The following is a 15,105-nucleotide window of genomic DNA, read 5'->3' as shown; positions in this document are numbered from 1 at the left end:
AAAGGTAAGTTTGCAAGAAACAAATCCATCCGTCAATACATTTTTAACTTCAAACCAAACTTCAAAAGTCATATCGTTAATATTGCTTTCTCCAATGAAAAAACAGTCTTATCTGAAACAGGAGAGAAGTATGCACAGATCAAGCACTGTTTACAAGCAAAAACATTCAAAACTGTTCTAAACAAATATGTCAGTGGATTTTGATATGAGAAGACAACAGGGGAGGAACCGTTATTGTATTTTGGCCAGAAGCAGTGGTTTAAAATTAAAACATCTTAAAGGGATAGTTCACCCAAAAATGAAAATTACCCCATGATTTACTCACCACCAAGCCATCCTAGGTGTTATATTACTTTCTTCTTTCAGACAAATGCAACCAGAGTTATATTAAAAAATGTCCTGGCTCTTCTAAGCCTTATAATGACAGTGAATGGTAGTCAAGATTCTGAAGCCTAAAAAAGTGTCCTTCCAACATAAAAAGTACTCCACACAGCTGTGGGGGATGAATAAAGACCCTTTGAAGTGAACTGATGTGTTTGAACTGATTTAAAACTTTATAAAGTGTAATCTCTAGCTTCTGCTAACTGTCGTACTCGCTTTCATGGGTAAGTTTCATTTTTGGGTGAACGATCCCTTTAATGACAAATTTGTTTCTTATAAGATTTTCCCAGAGGTTTGCTTCACAAGATGTTAACTGATGGACTGGATTTGTGTAAAAAAATTGTGGATCATTGTGATGTTTTTTATTAGCTGTTTGGACTCTCATTCTGGTGGCACCCATTCACTGCAGAGGATCCAGTGGTAGCCAAGTGATGCAATTCATTCAGATGAAGAGAACTATTTTTTGCGAGAACTATTCCATTAATATACTCAGCCAGTGTGGTTTTACTGTAATATGTTCACTTTTTAATATTGTGGTTTTATTAGTTTGTTTACCCTAGAGCTATTACAAAAATATTAGTTTGGAGTACAAAATGTGCAAAAATGATTCTAATTTAAGAGGATTTGAACTAGGAGTTTGAAACCAACTGCTAGGGGAAACAAGCATTTATGTAATTGTACTTTTGACTCTTTTGAAACCTGGTTCTTTTGAAACCTTATAGTTAATAGGCCTTGTGACAACTTTCCTGTGTGACAATCATGCATGGTTTCCCCTATTCATCTGTAACTAGTTTTCTTTGACTTTAGATCAGTGGGTATTTGGATGCATTGTCTTTCTAAATAGCCAAACACTGTTGTCATCATCACAGAGGAAGTACACAGCAAACAGATCAATAGTCAAATGCCCAACATAAACTGGCCTAGTCAAATATTACCTTATTATTCTTTGGTTCTCCACTTGAATGTGTAGGAGGACAAGTCAAGAAATTGAGAACAGAATGTGAATGATCCTCCATTGTATGATGAGCAAAAGGCTCATTGTTTTCAAGAGAAACTGAGTGAAAAGTAAACTACCCACACACATAGACTCTCCCCGGACTGCTAACGTCATAATTATTGGATATTCTTGTGAGATACGCTTGGCTCACACGCCAGTTGCATGACCTCTACATTAGCCTGCATCATTGCTCTTTATAAAAACACCAAAAAACTTGCTTGTAGGGGCACATAACAAAAATGGATATAGTTTACAGCTATGAGATTGATTTGTACTGCCATGTGCTCCACATGTCCATTTGTTTGGGAACCTGTTACATAACCCATTATCACATTGGTTGCACCAGTCAATCCAATGGTATAGATAAGACTGTCTTTAAAACACAGATGTTTATCTTAAGCAGGCAATTTAATGCCTAGTGTTTACTTTTACTTGACCCTAATCGAGTGTTAAAGTAAATGACATTGGCATTTTAATCAGGAAATAATGGTCATGTGGGTTTTATGGCTCTGTTTCACCATCTTGAAAAACTGCCTGGACATTCCCAAAACTGACTGGGTGAGATATTTATATTTAGGAGTGGCTGCTGTGATTTTCAGTGGGATGCTGGTGATTCACTCCCTCCTGGGTATAGAGGTACTCCCAGGTGGAGCTTGAGGTCTTTGTGAAGACATTTCATGCATGGAAACTGCAACAGAAATGTGGGTGTTTAAAGCAGGGGCGTTTCTAGACATAAACAACACATGGGGTTTAGTCTATCAGTCCCATATCATAATGGAAAGCTAAGTGTAAACAATTTCTTCTAGATTTTTAACTCAGCTATTGATGCTGCAATGTTAAAATAAAATAAAATATGAAATAAAATCCATTCTCCAAATGGTTTGTCCTATGTAGAGATGCTGGTGTCTATTCCACCATCGCGGCTAGAAGGCAGGGAAACTCCCTGTACAGAATAGAATAGAATAGAATAGAATAGAATAGAATAGAATAGAATAGAATAGAATGGAACGGAACGGAATAGAATAGAATAGAATAGAATAGAATAGAATAGAATAGAATAGAAAAGAATAGAATAGAATAGAATAGAATAGAATAGAATAGAATAGAATGGAATAGAATGGATGGTAAAGGTTCTGAAGTGTTGTGATAAGCAAAGATGCTGGATCCCACTATTATAGCCCTGCAGGAGGGTCACAGGCATCAATAGACCCTGTGCTGTCTGCAGTTCCTGGAATCACTAACACTTAATAGCCATCACGCCAAACCACTTACACACACACATACGCACCCGCTACCATCTCACACCGACCGTATGCATAAACAAAAGCTGCTCAGAGATTTCTTCTCCAGATAAACTGACTGAGTGGGATGCATGCTGATGGAATGTGACCAGAAGGACCTTGTTTTAAGTGATATTCAGACATTAACAATCTCTCAGCTCCAGAAGAAAGTGTTTATACTTTTTGTTTGTCTCGTATCTTTCATTTCTTTGTTTTTGCTGAAGAAATACAATCCTTTCATTCAACATTCTTACTTAACAGATCTACGAAACCACTCATGCCCAATGTCCTTCCATTATTCAGACGTGTCTCCCAGAACATCTGGTTTTGTCTTTCTGGCTGGTCTGTATCTCACCCGGAACACGTGCTGCAGTGTGAATGTGTGTTTGTAGCGTTATGTAAGTCCATTCCTCCTCCCCATATTATGTCTGAAAGTGCTAATGTGGCTGCTGTAGGGATCTTGATGTGTTGCACACTGATTCATGGATTTCTACGGGTAGATTGACAGGAACATAGCGGCCGACTCATGTTCACGGCTCCAAATCATCAGACCTATAATTAATTCAGCAGATAAGCTCAATGTAGCCATTATGAAGCTAATTGTAGGGTTTTAATATACACCCAATATGCATCAATAGGACATGGATTTAAATGTGACAGATTTGATACACATATTGTTCTTTTATGAATAGTGGGTAGTTCAATACAATTAGCATCAGGATAATTGCAGCACTTTCACTCAGCCTTTTATTCGGTTTTCAAAAAGGATTTTCTCTTGTGTTATTTCTCAAAAAGTAGTCGGGCTGGGAATAAACTACACGTGTTTGGTTGATTGTATCTCTCTTATTATTTTAATATGGCTTCAGACCAGTTTTCTATGATATTGAGCTGGTTAAAAGAAGTTAGTTTATTTAAAAAAAAAAAGTCAGCATTGGAGGACTGTGACCATTTACTTTCATAATATGTAAAAGAATTCACATTTTGGTAAACCTTTCTCTTTGTTTTCCTGAGAGGAAAAAATATTTCACTACAGGTTTATAACAACATGAGGGTGAGTAAACAATTTTTGGTTGAACTATCCCTTTAATTTCCTTTTTCAGTGGACTTTTTTACATAATGTGAGCAGAGGTCTTGTCCAGCCTGTACATCGAAGTTTATTTATGTGGACTGAGATTCCCCAAAAACCTAACCTTGTCTTTTACCACTCACATGTTTGGTATGACTAACCCAGTGCTTGATACTGCATTAAGAATTATTTAGCTTTAAACATGTCTCCAGAAATACAAAACAAGGGATTTCAGTTCACTCCTGTAAGTATCACATGATTAAAAGGATCTGAATTATCTCCTAATGTTTACATAATGACAAGTCACAAGTACACTAAAGTAAATACAGTTTTATGTGTTGTTTGAAAGTTTCAGACCAGAGGAACAGAGAAATGTGGCATGTAGAATGATATGTATTAAATAAAAAGATACAGTAAAAACTGTAATATGGATAGATATTATGTAATATCAACATACAATAATATGGATAGATCATATAACAGAATGATAGTCTTGTGGGTGTGTTTGAGAACTTGCTGACTGGTGTTTGTTTATATCTATCCAACCAATTAGTATACAGTGCTTCACTACAAATGGGTTTGGTGATTGTGTATAATTGTTTGACTTTCTTTGTGCCGCTGTGTAAGTGTGTCCCTATCAGTGCGCGTGTAAGTGTTTTTGTGTTTGTATGTGTGTGCTCATTTTGCCTGCTCATGTTGGAGGGTTTGTGTTACTGGGGTCCAGTTTCAAAGAATGACCTTGTCTCTGGCCCATCCTCACATGTATAATTCAGAGCCAACTAGGCCAATGCCAGTGACCAAGGTTTTCTGCACTATACCTACTAACTACAGCCGAACTGCTATTGATTAGAAGTGTTGTGTATTGACAAAGTCATTAGTGATGCTATAGTTTCAGATCAAGCCAGTTTGAATTATTGTTCTTTTTTAAAAGTATTGTTTCTACAGAAGTACAGAATACATTCAGTATATTTGAACCAAACCTGAGAGTAACATTGGGGGGATGAAGCAAAATTTGAATTTTTTCAAATTTCAGAAGGACCTTGTTTAACAATCTGTCAGCTCCAGGAGAGAGCAATTATGCCCAAGCTCATAATTATTTTTCATGTTATAGCTCATAAATTAATTAAGGATATTTAAATGTTGTACCATTTTGTTTTAATAAAATTTAAAATAAAACAATAAAAATCAAGTTCTAAGTTAATTTAATCATCCTAACATTATAATGTACAGTATCAGATTTAAATATATATATATATATATATATATATTATTTAAATATATATAGGATGATTAAATTAACTTAGAACTTGATTTTTATTGTTTTATATATATATATATATATATATATATTATATATATATATATATATATATATATATATATATATATATATATATATAGATATATATATATATATGAAACTAAAATTAATTTTTGAAATACTAACAAATGCAATTAATTAATAATTAATAAAATAATGTGATTAATTAAAAATAAATATTAATTATTAAATTACTGGTTAAAGATTTAAAGATACATTTTATGTGAGTGCTGGATAATGACAAAGGTAATCCAAAATGTAAAAATAAGGGAAATGAGCAGACACAACCGATTAATATATCATTTAAAGCCTGTAAGTTATGGAATGCACTTCCTTTTGCTATTATAAATGCTTCAAATTTGGAATATTTTCAAAAGTTGATTAAGACACATTTATTGAATTAATTCACTATATTGTTTTTATTTATTGTTGTTTCTGTTTGTATCACACTGTTGCGCTTTGGCTTTAGATAGTGCAGTAAAAATAAAATTAATTATTATTATTAAAAATATAAATGATAACATTCTAAGTTAATGTTACAAGCAGTTGGATAATGTTATACAGGCGTCTTACTCCTACATTGCACAAGAGGAGAGGTTTCCCTTCTAAGGGGGAAAACCCAGTCAGTTGCAATACAGTATCTCCCTTTACACACCCTTAAGTCTGGTATCTAAACCTGGCCTTGATTCTGGCTGTGACGTCCAGACCTTCCCAACAATCTAATGAGTCTTGGATAACCTTTGGATGACTTCACCAAACTTGGGAGATTGGTAATCACATCAGTAACGATACCCTAGAGTGTTATGTCAAGTTTAGACATGGCGTAGAAGCAGAGGCATTTTAAAGTACATACACACATATGCTGCAAGTAAAGTGCACAGATTCGAAAACAACGTTTCATTTCATCAGATGTAACTCTAAACTGAAGAAACCAGAAGACTGAACAGCGACACCAACAATTAACCTCTTACATTAGTGAACTGAAAAAGATCATGATCTCTGATGTTCCCCGTCATGAATCCAGATTGCCAAAGACTTCAAGGAACACACAATCCCCTGTTTTTCAGCTCTCATGTGGGACGTGAGACCTAGGGCAGCCATCATGAAGAAAGTTCATGGAAAGAGGATGTGATGTATAACTGGCTGCCTTTTCTGAATAGCTCAAATAGCAGTGATATTAGAGTCGGTATCCTGTAAAAGAAAGTCATTTCTTTGCCAGAGGCTTTGAAAGCATTTTATAGGAGGTGACCTACATTTAATTGGAACTTTATGATTGACTTCCTGATCATTGGTCCCAAGCCACTTTTTTTGGACCCAATCTGGAATCATATGTTCCACTTCAGGAAGAAGCTGCACTCATACTGGCCTCTAAAACCAGCTGCTCTCAAACCAACAGCCATTTACGTCACTAACCAGGGGGCTGGATAATATCACAAAGTAAGGGCTTCAGAAAAATAATAACTTAGTCTTGATAGACTAATGGAATACAGAAATAGCTGTAAAATTTTACTTTGTAAATGTGAAAAAAGATGGGAAGCATTCTCTTATTTTATTTTATAATTTTTTTTTAACAATAAAGCCTATTTATTGTGCTGTCTTAAGTGTTTAATTATATGTTTTTTTAGTTGGATTTTATTATTTGCATTTATTATTTTTTTAAATCCCTGCTCTCTGCAACAAAAATTATGAGGATAACTTTTCCACACATATGATTATTATTTTTTAACCACAAAAATAGAACAAGGCCATTTAAACATATGTTTTTTGTTTTTTGTGAAACCACTATATGAAAATAGATTAAGCTCATTCAACAAGGCAACCCAATTTTTAAACCACCAGTAAAGATAAAATCACATGTTATGCTTTTGTTGAAACAAAAACTCAAATGATATTAATTTCATTCTATAAATGGTTTTAAAATTTGATTAAGCTGCATCACAAGAAAAGATGACAACCCAATGGCTGCAGATTAGCTCAATAATACAATATTGTGATTTTGTGGGTTTTGATTGTTTTTAATTGATGTAAATATTTATGTCATGTTTGCGCCCACAATGAAAATGATCAGACATAAAAAGAGTTCCAGCAATGGCTGCAGATAAAATATTCTGGCTTGTGTGTGTGTGTGTGTGTTAGTTGCGTGCATGCATGCTGATCTGCGTGTGTTCTCACTGGTGACCGCTATGCATCACTCATCTTGTGTTTCACTGTCGCTATGATCTCATCTCCTGAAGATCTTTTGACTATGAGTCACTCATCTCCTGTTAATGTCGGATCTTTCTGAAGTTTCACAGACTGAAATCTGCATAGCTGCCAAGAGTTTAAAGAGGATTGGAAACAGGTCCTGTGCTTTTAGCTATAGGATAAACAAGATGAAAAGAAATATGGTAGAGATGTGTGCGAGTAAATGAAAAAGAGAGCACTAGTGAAAGGTACAGTACTGTTCAAAAACTTGGAATCACTTTATGTTTTTGAAGGAAATTTTAATTAAAGGGGTCATCGGATGCGACATGCACTTTTACATGTTGTTTGAACTGAAATGTGTGTTGGCAGTGTGTATACACAACCACCCTATAATGATAAAGATTCGCCCAGTGTTTTTTTTTTTTTTTTTATCGGATGCCTGTCTATGTGACGTCACACAGACAAGCCCCTCCCACAATTGTTTGATTGACAGTGGCGTTTCAGCACAGACTGGACTGGAGTCTTACCTTAGCCCTGCCCTGAGTGAGCTGTCATCAGTCCGCCATTGTTTCCCTCCTGGAGCAGGTGTAGACAAGAATGTCTCTAAACGATTGAGGTGTTTTATTGTTGGATATAATAATGAACATCACAGTTGTCATTTACTCCCAATATCTGAGTCACTGAAGACACAGTGGATTACATTTGTTTCTGAAGGGAATTCGCCCCTGAACTACCAAAATGCGTCTATCTTCGCACGAATCATTCGTGGTCCAGCTTCACCTCCAGAAAAAGTATAAGGTTTTTAATGAATCTTTGCAAATCACCTTTCCTAATAACGTGCTAGTGCAAGTTTCACGATGAATGTGGCTAAAGTTTACTGTCTCTCAGAGACCAGCTCGGAAGAGAGGGGCGGGGCAAGCAAAGCTCATTTGCATTTAAAGTGGCATGCAAGAAAACAGATTGCTCTAAAAAGAGCTGTTTTTGATGGGGTAAAAACGGTGTTGTTTGACACTACCATTGAAAAATTTTAAACAAACTATGTTACAGACTTTTCATTAAGACCCTAAAGAATCATATCAACTTGTGGAAAATTGGCATTAAGGATTATTCCTTAATAAACAGTTTGAATTTATCCGAAATAGAAGTAGTAAAATGTTTTTACCGCGTCTTAGATAAAAGTATAAATTTATTTCAAAAACATAAACAATTTCTCTAGGGATGCACCAGTATTGAAGTTCATTCAATATTGAAACTCAAATGGTTGTCATCAAATTTCTATATTATTTTGTTTAAATTTAAAATAAAGAACTAAAATTACCATTATATATTAAAATAAACTTTTAAGTGAATCAAAATATATTTATTTACAGCATGAAAAAAATTGCTAAACACATTTAACAGTGTTTATAAATTATCAGTGTTTTCAAGTTCAAGTGTGTTTTAGATGATGTAAAGGTGATCTAAATGTAAAAATATAGAACTGAAGCATGCATAACTGAAATATCCATTATACCATATCTCTGTCTCTAACATTGGCCGATAACCAGTAGGTTACTAATATGTATTACGCACTCTCAACTTACTGTTAGCCTAAATAAGCAGTATTGAGTGTAGTTTAGTAAATGAATAACCTTATATGAAGTATCAGGAAGCCCTAACATACCCTCATAAGCCAGTAGCACATGCACAAATAGACCTATTTTCTTTTCATAGATATGGGCTGTGCCTATGTGGGGATGAAAGGGGAGACTGAAAGACTGCTGAATGAAAAGGGAAGGGGACTTCGGGGGGATACCACTTCTGTTGAAGTGAGGTTTACAGTTACCATGTCCCTTTTTATTTTTGTTTCCCTCTTCCTCCTTTATTCATTCACTCTTTGTCGTTATCTCTTCTAACCTATCACATTCTACATGGAAGATAAACAAACCAGATGTGTCAGAGTAACATTGCATGAAATCACATCTCAGCCAGTTTTCTTTCCGCAATCCAAGCAATGCATGAAATCATGTCTGCCTCTCTGCCAGAATGCAATGAGATCATTGTCCTCCTGTTTATTATGTGCAATGTTTTTTTTTTAACCAACAGTGGCCACAAATGTGTTTGAATATTTACCCAACACTTAAAAATACATTTCACTGCATTTATGTAATTTTCTAGTTCATTTATTACTTATTATTTTATTTATTCAATTATTGTGTTTATGTATACATGTACTATATGTATATATGTGTGTATCTGTGTGTATGTTTTTTAATTAAATATTATTATCATTATTTTAACTTTGTTATATGTGTTGGGGTCAAAATATTGTAATTGTTCTGTATTTCATTTGTTAGTTTGGATGAAATAAAAAAAAATTAAATCAAATATAAATAGAAAAATAAATTCACTACTTCAGAGAACAAAATACCATTTGGAAGCCTGTTTCTGTCACCGAATAAAACTGAAAAAGGTATTTGTGAATTTTTATCTCAAAATTCTGATTGTGAGATATAAACTCAGAAATGCAATATGAATTGAAATGAAATCGCTATTGCAAGAGAAAAAGTCAGAACTAAGAAATAAAAAACAGAATTTTGGAATAAAAAATTCGCAATGACTTTTTAAATTTTTTTATTCTGTGCCTTCCATAATATCAAGCCTAGTGAAGAGCAGACTGCCTATGCAAATTTTCAAAATACACAAATTTTCAAAATAAAATCAAATACAATATTTTTGCAATACTTTTAAATCATCTGCTAATTTTAGTCTTCAAATGCTTTTTATTTTCATTTTGCATGGTACAAATGAGTGCAAAATTATTGTTTTATCATTTACAAAAAAAGCAACCATTTTTTGGTGATATCCTGATCTACTTAATTGCATTTTTGTTGTATTCCATTACAATATGTTAATTTCTATGAGTGACTGAACACAATATTCGGGGCCACTGTTGTATGTGAGCACCTAATGCCTCGGGTTCACTGGCCGTCAGGGATAACAGAGAAGAACAGACAGGTGTGCTTGGAAGGACGAGAGGGGTGGGTGGCAATAGTGTTGGATGTTTGAAGTGTGGGTGGTTATGGGTGAGTGATGTGTGGATGTGGAGGCTGGATGTCTGTGTGGGCTGTTGGATAAATCGCAGGGTTTATTCCCTTTGTGTGAGCATGACTGCAGCACTACTAAATTGCTCTGTATTTCTGCATGCCCTTTCATGGGGGATCACCATGTTTATATTTAAACAGAACACGGACTGGCACACTAAAGGCCATCTCTGGCACAGAGCGTAGGCAGTCTGCTCCTCTGTGTGCTATGTTATCTCTTTGCCTGTCTCTACCATACTCTTTACCATTGGTCGACCAACTCAGTAAAACAGTCCCTTGTCTGTTATGAATTCTTAGAGGAATGCAGTGATTTCTCTGGTTTTGTCATCTATTTTAAAATGAAGAAATGCACAGTGTTGATTACTCACAGCATGGGAAGCTTGTCTTGTACACTGTGTTCCAACTTGCAATGGCTTGAGAATAGACCACACTTTCACAGCTCCAGAAAACAGAGTGGGGGAGAATATACATTTATAAAAGAGAAATCTGTATTTCTGTCCATGTCCTTTTTGCAGTTTCTAATTTAAATAAAAAACAAAAATTCAAAAATATCAACACTATTATCTCCAAAATTAGGCAGGTTATAGGAATGCTAAAATGCAATTTTTAGATTTCTTTACTTTAATAAAAAACTATTATTTAAAAATTTAGGCAGGTTATAGGAATGCTAAAATGCAAGACTGCTGTCCATTACCACATAAAATGTGTTACAGTAACGAAACCAAAAGTTTGAAAACATTACTATTTTAATAGTGAAAAATCTATAGCCCATATTGCCAGTAACTGAAAAGGTATGTTAAAAAAACAAAGGAATTAGTTTTATGATAGTGAATATCTTTTAATGAGAGTAATTGTAAAAACACAAAGTAATTAGATTTAATTATTTCACAAAAACAAACAAAAAAGTGCTATGATAGTAAAAAAGAACTTTTAATTTTAGTAATGTATTTGCATATTTGCTAGAAAAAAAAATTAATACTTTAGATTTAATGTTATTGTTTATTTAATGTTAATTTTTTTTTTATTGAAGTAATATTTTTTTTTTTTGTTAATTTTTTATTTACAGAATTAAAATCATATTAGGAATTTTTTTTTTACAAAAATTTTAGTTTTTTACAAAGACAAAACTTAGAGATCAAATAAAAATAGTAATGTTCCAACTTTTGGTCTGTACTAGTATATATATATATATATATATATATATATATATATAGTATATGATATATATTATAAGCATATTAACATTTACACATTTGGCAGACACTAACACAAATCTATACAAGCAAAAAAAAAAAAAAAAAAAATTCTAACATTTTGAAATGCCTTACTTCCAAATGCATTTTAATCCTTATTTTAACCATAGTATGCGGTAATAGACAGCTGTTATTTTTTTTTACATTCCTTAAGAAATGATTTGGTATTTAAATTTTTCTTGTTCAAAAATATGCTTGAGAATGTCCTACTATGATACCAAAGTGGGCAGCGTGTTCTGTGAAACTCATTTTAAAGGGAAGTGCAGTGCGTGAGAATGTGCTGCAGTACATTCAAGTGAGTTTCATGCAACAATGATTTATGATTTATACAAATCCCACAACATTCTGTTATTTTGCTAGAGTTCACCTAAAATTCTTTGCATGCTTGTCTATGTGTGAGTGTCTATGAACAGCATGTACAACCAGACATGGCCAAATCAGCCTCTAGAGAGTCAGCCACTCCACACCTGTTCTGACCAGCTCACACACACAACTGCTAAGTCTATTCTCTGAGCTTGAGATCTTCTCTGTCCCGTCCTTCCATCAAACCATGACTCCCTGCAGAATTCAGTCCATCTGTTATGTCACGCTGACCTCTCTGCTCCAGTTTATCTCTCTCCTAAAGTTTCTTTCTCTGATCTACTCTCTTTGATACCGCCTTTCTTGTGCCGCCATCGTCCTCAGCACCTTTGCGATTTATCTTGCATCAAATGTATTATCACACATACCTACTCATCTCATTTCCCCACTATTTGTAATTTTTATTTCGCATCCTTCTCCTTAGTTTGGTCCCTTTCTGAGTCTTCTGGTAGGTCATTTTTTTATTGGGGCAATCAGGACTATTGCATAACTGTACAGGACAGATGGACAGGTCATGTATTATTAGTGTCAGACACAGTCATAAAGTAGGTTTTAATAGGCTACTGTTGCCTGATCCAAAGTAATTTGATATCGGGTGCAGAAGACATTGTCGAGAGACTTATGAGTGACAGACTTATTGTGTGAGGAGATGGATGAAACAGGATTTGAACAAGAGATGTAAGAAGATTGCAGGGTGTGGTTTACCAAGTTCTTAGCAGGTTGTGCATCGCGACTCATGGTAATTCTTAAAATTCTGTTATCATAGCTGGCGTATTGCATCATCTATTTTTTGTGTGTATCGACCTAACCTTAGCAGTTCATATCTTCTGGTTCCTCCAAGAAAGAGAAGTTACACAAGCGTCACAATTCTTATTATTAGTGCTTAGGGTTAAAGGTTTAGAATGAACCACCCATTCTAAGCATTACACTTTGGTGCGTAATATGCATCATTTGACCTAAAATAGTGAAGCTTAGCTGATAAATCATATATGTAGACAAAATATCATATCGTAACCAACCAGACAGCAATGTGGTATTCTGAAGTTTAGAACACCTGTGCAAACACTTCAGCAAAACTCTAGCAACCACATGGCAATATGTTAAAACTACCTAAAAACACCTTAGTCACTGCATAACAACACTGTTGTGTACATTGTAGTCAGAACAATTTAGCAACCACCCAAGACACCCTGGCAACCACACAACAATGAGCTAAAAATAAAGCTTGTTGATTTTAGATTTCATATTTCCAAATGTGCTGAAAACACTGAAAATCTCAGTAATCAATTTTTGTTGCATCTTGTGAAAAATTTGATGCATTTCTCTATCCTAGAAAATGATGCAACAGATTACATAGGCTAGATAACAAAAGATTACACAGCAGTCTCTAATGGTATTGAAATTGTGGCACTTCCTGTCCAACCTGGACTTAGACTGATATACTGCCTTTCATTTGCAAATATTTATGATAATTTCTTTTCAAACATGCACATGTAAATGACAGGAAAATGTGGGGCACTGTGTGATCAAAATAACATGCAGTGCTGACAGGGGCTTAATTATTCTCAAGCACACAAGCATATTATACTTCAAAGGTGTTGGATGAATTCTGATTCTGAACACATTTTTGTGTTGTATTTCCTGTTTGTGTGCCAGAGTTTATGCACATCTCCCTGTGAACGTATGCACGGTTAGCAGAGTTGGGATTTTGTATTTTTCCACTGTGCCCGCTGCAGCCCACAGACACTCAGCATTTGGTCTCAGGTGTACCGTGCCTGCTGGGACCCAGCCAATCAGAACATCAGCACCCTTCCTCAAAAACAATCAACAGCCAATCAGAACATCCACACTCTCAAACAGCTACTTGGCTGCAGTACAAGAAGGCCTCATATCACCCTCTCAAAATAATCCATCACATCACTGATACCTCCCTCACACATCCACACTTACATGAGGGGAAAGACAGTGACAAGTTTGGTTTAATGTAAGACTGAATTGTTATTAATAAAAAATTATAAGTAAAAATAATATTAAAATAATATTAATATATTAATAACTTTGTATTATTAATAGTATTATTAAAAATATTAATAAATCTGATTCTTTTGAATCACTGAAGTACTAGTGGCATTTTATGTCTTTTTGTTGTTGTTGTTGTTGTTGTTGTTTTTTGTAATTAAAAAAGTAATATTTACTTAAAATGTAAAGCCTAAATTCTGTTGTTGTTGTTTTCTATTCATTTATTGTGTTTTTATATATATATATATATATATATATATATATATATATATATATATTATATATCTATATATATATATATATATATATACACTCAAAAAAATGATTTTTTTCAGTTTTGTTCACTTTACCTGAACAATTCATGTTGAATTAATGCCCATTTTGGCTATTTTTCATTTCAACATGATTGTGTCATGTTAAAACTGACTTAAAACTGCACTCGTGGTTTAACATAAGTTTTCATTTTGAAAGAACATGTTTCAATCAAGTACCCGTCAAAATAAGTTTAATAATAACACTTCCCATCATGCTTTGCACATGACTGAATATGGGGAAAGGAAATGGTGAAATGAAGTGTTATTTTATGCAGTTTTTAGTAAATGTGATAATAAGGAGACTTTTTTCATGTATAATGCTCTATTATGTGGGCATTTTAAAGACTTTATATTGGTGTATTTTGTGCGCGAGTTACCATTGTGGTGAGTGTGGAGCTTGTGTTGGGTTGAGGACCTGGTTAAAAGAAAGTCTAAAATACTTAATAAAAAAAAAAAAGCAACTTTAATGAGAAACATCCTTAAACTGCAAACAACTAACATCATGTGTAAAAGAAAAGTATATCTTACTTGCTAATGTTTTTTATAACACTTTGGCTAAACTTGCATGGACAGTGGTTCTACATGATGTAAAATATTATCTCTACTCAGATATTTCATGTAGGATGAACTAAAGCAAACCGAGTAAAACTCAACTTAACTAAAAATGAGACATGTCCTTATACGTTTGATTTATTCAAGTCCAAATAACACTGGTACAAACATGTGGAACCACTGTCCATGAAAGAATCATGTTCAGCCAAAGAGTCAATTTTTTTGAGTGTACACACACACACACACACACACACACACACACACATACAGCACATTAACATTATGTCAGGGGAAT

The sequence above is a fragment of the Cyprinus carpio genome, chromosome B6, assembly GCF_018340385.1.
Source record: "Cyprinus carpio isolate SPL01 chromosome B6, ASM1834038v1, whole genome shotgun sequence".
Classification (NCBI taxonomy): Eukaryota; Metazoa; Chordata; class Actinopteri; order Cypriniformes; family Cyprinidae; genus Cyprinus; species Cyprinus carpio.
Note: the sequence above shows the minus strand (reverse complement) of the source record.